Consider the following 6000-nt stretch of genomic DNA (forward strand, 5'->3'; position numbering starts at 1 on the left):
CCGTTAGTCACCTGCTGTCCTGATGCCTACATTGGCCTTCAGTGTTGCCCTGTTCCCGGAGGTGAGCCCTAACAGACTGGCAACAGCATGGAACAAGCTTTCTAATTCCAGGGGAGGCTAAAATCAGAATTAACCTTCACAGAGACCTATTCCCTAAATCTCCTTTCAGAAATACAGCCCAGGTACTTGCCCATGGTTGTATAGTAAGTTTGTGGCCTAGTCAGAAATCAAAATATGTCACCTCAGTCTCTGCAGGACATGTCCAGCCATGACTTTATGCAAGTCTGTTTATCTGTTTGCATCCACTGACTGTCTTACCACCTGGGTCACAAAATTAGTTGCCTCTGAGCTGGGACAGGTTCAAAGTAAAGTGAGAAAAACAAGCAGGGTGCGAGGAACATGCTTGGGGAGTGCTATGCTGAAATGTCACCTGAAAAAATAAAAAACAAAAAAAAATATCACCTGATGCTTAGCTTCAGTGCTGGGACGTAATAGGCAGTGGTGGGGACTGTAGCAGAGGGAGAGCACAGGCCATGTCTAAGGTACAACCACTATGCATCTATAGCTCACTTCTGTTGGTATCTATACATATAAAGAGGTGATATTCAAATTAGGCTGGGACGCCGAAATGGGTCATGACCAGACAGGAGGAGGTTGCGCGCACAGGTGAGGCCTGGAGCGGAGACGGAGACGGAGACAGACTCAGGGGGGCCTGCCCGAGCTAGCGCAGAGGCTCCAGCATCCCAGAGCGGACACAGGCAGCGGGCAGGGACGTCCTGGGGTGGAAGTCAGGTACGGACCCGGCCGCCCGAGGCTCCAGTCAGGCCTGACTCCCGCAGTGGACCACGGGATGCCTCCTCGCACGGCAAGCAAGAGGCAGGGCGCCTCCTCGCGCGATTTCAATCACACGTTGGGCCTCTAGTTTTTAATAATAGCTTTATTGAGGTATAATCCACATACCATACAGTTCACCCATTTAAAGTGTACAATTTAGCAAAACAGCATGGTACTGGCACAAAACAGACATATAAATCAATGGAATAGAATTGAGAGTCCAGAAATAAATCCATACCTTTATAGTCAATTAATATTTGACAAAGGAGGCAAAAATATACAATGGACTAAAGATAGTCTATTCAATAAATGGTGTTGGGAAAATTGGAGAGATACATGCAAAAGAAAAAGGAACTAGACTATCTTCTTACATCATATACAAGAATAAACTCAAAATGTATTAAAGACTTAAATGTTAGACTTGAAACCATAAAAATGCCAAAAGAAAACATAGGTAGTAAAATCTCGGATATTTCTTATAGCAATATTTTTTCCTCAGGCAAAGGAAACAAAAGAAAACATAAACAAATGGGACTACATTAAACTACAGAGTTTTTACACAGAGAAGGAAACCATCAACAAAATGAAAAGAAAAACTATGGAATGGGAAAACATACTTGCCAATGACACATCTGAGAAGGGGTTAATATTCAAAATGTATGAAGTACTTATAAAACTCAACACCGATAAACAATCCAATTAAAAATGGGCAAAGGATATGAATAAACATTTCTCCAAAGAGGACATATAGATGACCAATAGACATATAAAAAATTATCATTGTTATAATCATCAAAGAAATGCAAATTAAAACTATAATACGACATCACCTCACACCTGTCAGAATGGTTACCATCAATATCAACAAAAAGCAAGTGTTGGCAAGGATGTGGAAAAAAGGGAACCTTTGCACTGTTTGTAGCAATGCAGATTGGTTCAGCCACTGTGGAAAGCAGTGTGGAGTTACCTCAAAAAATTAAAAATGGAACTGCCTTATGACCCAGGGATTTCTCTTCTGGGAATTTATCTGAAGAAACCCCAAATCACTAATTAGAAAGAATGTATGTACCCCTGTGTTCATTGCAGTGTTACTTACATTAGCCTAGATTTAGAAGCAGTCCAAATGTCCTTTAGTAGATGAATAGATAAAAAAGCTGTGGTACATTTATACAATGAAATACTACCCTGCCATAAAAAGGAAGAAAGTTTTACCCTTTGTGACAGCATGAATGGACCTAGAGAACATTATGCAAAGTGAAATAAGCCAGTGAGAAAGACAAGTACCATGTGATTTCACTCATATGTGGAATTTAATGAACAAATTAAACTATTAAGCAAAATAGAGACAGACTCATAGATACATAGTCGGCAGACAGCTCTGGATGGTTATGGCAGAGGGTTGGAATGGTGGAGGGATTGAGCAAAAAAAATAAAAGAAAAGAGAGAACAGGGACAATAGTGTGGTGATCATGAGATGGAAGGGTATAGATGGAAGTGGTAGAGGGCAGAGAGGAGATAAAAGGTGATGGAAAAAAATGAAATAAAATTTTTAAAATAATGAAGTGTACAATTTAGTGGTTTTTAATATATTCATACAGATGTGCAACCATCACCACAGTCAGTTTTAGAGTATTTTCATCACTTCAAAAAGAAACCCCATACATTTTACCTATCACCTCTATTTGCATGTACACACACTCACCCATGAAAGAGTATTGGGTACTGTCAGATGCATTTCTGTATCTCTTAAGACGATTGTGTGGTTTTTTATTTTGTTAATATGATGTATTACATTAATTGACTTTCAGATGTTAAACCAACCTTGCATTCCTAGGATAACTGCTACTTGATCATTATATATAATTCTAGCTCTGTGAAATATGCCATTGTAATTTTTAATATATTTTTATTTCAGAGAGGAAGGGAGAGGAAGAAAGAGAGAGATAGAAACATCAATGATGAGAAAGAATCATTGATTGGCTGCCACCTACATGCCCCACACTGGGGATCTAGTCTGCAAGTGGGCATGTGCCCAAAACGGGAATTGAACCCTGACCTCCTGGTTCATAGGATGACACTCAACCACACCAGCCAGGCTGCCATTCGTATTTTAATAGGGATTATATTGAATCTGTAGATTGCTTTGGGTAATATAGACATTTTAATGATGTTAATTCTTCCAATCCATGAACATGGTATACACTTCCATGTGTTTGTATCTTCCTCTGTTTCTTTTTTCAATGTCCTATCATTTTCCAAGTACAGGTCTTTTACCTCCTTGGTTAAGTTTATTCCTAGGTATCTTATTTTGTTGTTGTTGTTGCAATGCTAAATGAGATTGCTGTTTTAGTTTCTCTTTCTGAGAGTTCATTATTGGTGTAGAAAAATGCCATCGATGTGAATTTTGATTTTGTATCCTGCTACATTGCCAAATTCATTTATTAAGTCTAGTAGTTTCCTGGTGGAGTCTTTAGAGTTTTCTATGTACAGTATGATGTCATCTGCGAGTAGTAACAGTTTTACTTTCTCCTTTCCAATTTGGATGCCTTTTTTCTCTTCTTTTTGTCTGATTGCGGTGGCTAGGAATTCCAGTACTATGTTGAATAAGAGTGGTGAAAGCAGACATCCTTGTCTTGTTCCTGTTCTTAAGGGAAACACTTCTGGGTTTTGCCCGTTGGGTATTATGTTGGCTGTAGGTTGTCATATATGGCCTTTATTATGTTGAGTATTGTCCCACTATTCCCACTTTGCTGAGAGTTTTTATCAAAGAAGGGTGCTGGATTTTGTCTAATGCTTTTTCTGCATTTATTGATATGATCATGTGGTTTTTATCTTTCAATTTGTTTATATTATTTATCACATTTATTGATTTGTAAATATTGTACCAACCTTGCATCCCTGGAATAAATCCCACTTGATCATGGTGTTTGATCTTTTGAATATATTGCTGGATCCAATTTGCTACTATTTTGCTGAGGATTTTAGCTTCTGTGTTCATCAGGGCTATTGGCCTGTAATTTTCTTTCTTTGTAGTATCTTTATCTGGGTTTGGAATTAGGTTAATGCTGGCTTTGTTAAAAGAGCTTGAAAGTATTCCTTCTTCTTGAATTTTTGGCAATAGTTTGAGAATAATGGGTGTTAGCTCTTCTTTGAATGTTTGGTAAAATTCACCTGTAAATCCATCTGGTCCAGGACTTTTGTTTGCTGGAAGTTTTTAAATCGATGCTTCGATTTCATCAGTTGTTATTGGCCTACTAAGGTATTCTGATTCTGCCTGCTTGAGTTTTGGAAGATTGTATTTTTCTAGGACTTTGTCCATTTCACCCAAGTTGTCTAGTTTGTTGGCATATAGTTGTTCACAGTATTTGCTTACAATCCTTTCTATTTCTCTGGTATTCGTGGTTATATTGCCTCTTTCATTTCTGATTTTATTTCTTTGGATCCACTCTCTTTGTTTCTCGATGAGTCTGGTTAGGGGTTCTTCAATCTTTTTATCTTTTCAAAAAACCAGCTCTTGGAATTATTGATCTTTTGTACTGTTTTTGTTTGTTTGTTTGTTTGTTGTTTTAGTCGCTATATCATTTATTTCCACTCTGATCTTTATTACTTCCTTCCTTCTACTTCCTCTGGGCTTTTCTTGCTATTCTCTTCCTAATTCATTTAGTCGTAGGAAGGTTAGGTAGTTTATTAGTCCTTTTTCTCGTTTCTTGAGGTAGGCCTGTAGTGCTATGAACTTCCCTCTCAGGATTGCTTTTGCCCTGTCCCATAGGTTTTGGGTGATTGTGTGTTCATTTTCATTTGTTTCCAGGAAGTTTTTAATTTCTTTTTTGATCTCATTGTTGACCCATTCATCCTATAAAATAAAGAGGTAATATGCAAATTGACCATCACACCCTCGCATAAGATGGCCACCCCCATGTGGTCACAAGATGGCCACGCCCATGTCATCACAAGATGGATGCCACAGGATGGCTGGCAGGGGAGGGCAGTTGTGAGTGACCAGGCCAGCAGGGGAGGGCAGTTAGGGATGACCAGGCCTGCAGGGGAGGGCAGTTGGGGGCAACCAGGATGGCAGGGGAGGGCAGTTGGGGGCGATCAGGCCGGCAGGGGAGTGGTTAGGGGGTGACCAGGCTGGCAGGCAAAAGTGGTTAGGGGCAATCAGGCAGGCAGGTAGGCAGGTGAGCAGTTGGGAGCCAGCAGTCCCAGATTGTGAGCGGGATGTCCAACTGCCGGTTTAGGCTCAATCCCTGTGGAATCAGCCCTAAACCAGCAGTCGGACATCCCCTGAGGGGCCACAGATTGGAGAGGGTGCAGGCTGGGCTGAGGTACAGCCCCTGTCCAGTGCACAAATTTCATGCACTGGGTCTCAACTTTTTTAATAACATGCTATTTAGCCTCCATGTATCTGAGTGTGTTTGAGGTTTTTTGTTGTTGTAGTTTATTTCTAACTTCATGCCATTGTGATCCACAAAGATGCTTGGTATATCAAGCTTCTTGAATTTGTATAGACTTGTTTTATGCCCTAACATGTGGTCTATCTTTGAGAATATTCCATGTTCACTTGAGAAGACTGGATATTCTGTTGCATTGAGGTGAAATGTTCTATAAATATCTGTTAGATCTATCTGATCTAGTGTATCATTTAAGGCCTGTTTCCTTGTTAATTTTTTGTCTGGACGATCTATCCAGTGATGTCAGTGGGATATTAAAAGTCCCTCACTATGACTGTATTGCTGTAAAACTCTTTCTTAAAGTCCATCAAGAATTTTTTAATGTACATGGGTGCTCCTATGTTGGATGCGTATATGTTTACAAGGGCTATATTTTCTTGTGAGTCATTACCTTAGTGTAGTGTAGTGGCCTACTTTGTCTCTTGGTATGGCCTTTGTTTTGAATCTACTTTGTTCTGATATTAATATTGCTACTCTGGCTTTTTTTTTCCTTCCCATTTGCATGGAATATATTTTTCATCACTTCACTCTCAGTCTGTGTGTGTATCTTTTGTTCTGAGATGGTTCTCTCGTAGACAGCATATGTTTTACTTATCATTCAGTCACCCTATGTCTTTTGACTGGAGCATTTAATCTATTTACATTTAAGTTTACTATTGGTAGGTATTTTTTTTATTGCTGTTTTTTATTTTCTTTATGCTTGTGATCCCCTCTC

The 6000-nt window shown here is 39.4% G+C and overlaps 1 protein-coding gene across 2 annotated transcripts in view; it reads left to right on the forward strand.

Moving 5' to 3' along the window:
- Positions 1-6000, forward strand: part of NUP210 (nucleoporin 210) — a 126958-nt gene that overhangs the window by 83526 nt on the left and 37432 nt on the right. The window lies entirely within an intron of this gene.

The sequence above is a fragment of the Myotis daubentonii genome, chromosome 3 (genome assembly GCF_963259705.1).
Source record: "Myotis daubentonii chromosome 3, mMyoDau2.1, whole genome shotgun sequence".
In the NCBI taxonomy this organism is placed as follows: Eukaryota; Metazoa; Chordata; class Mammalia; order Chiroptera; family Vespertilionidae; genus Myotis; species Myotis daubentonii.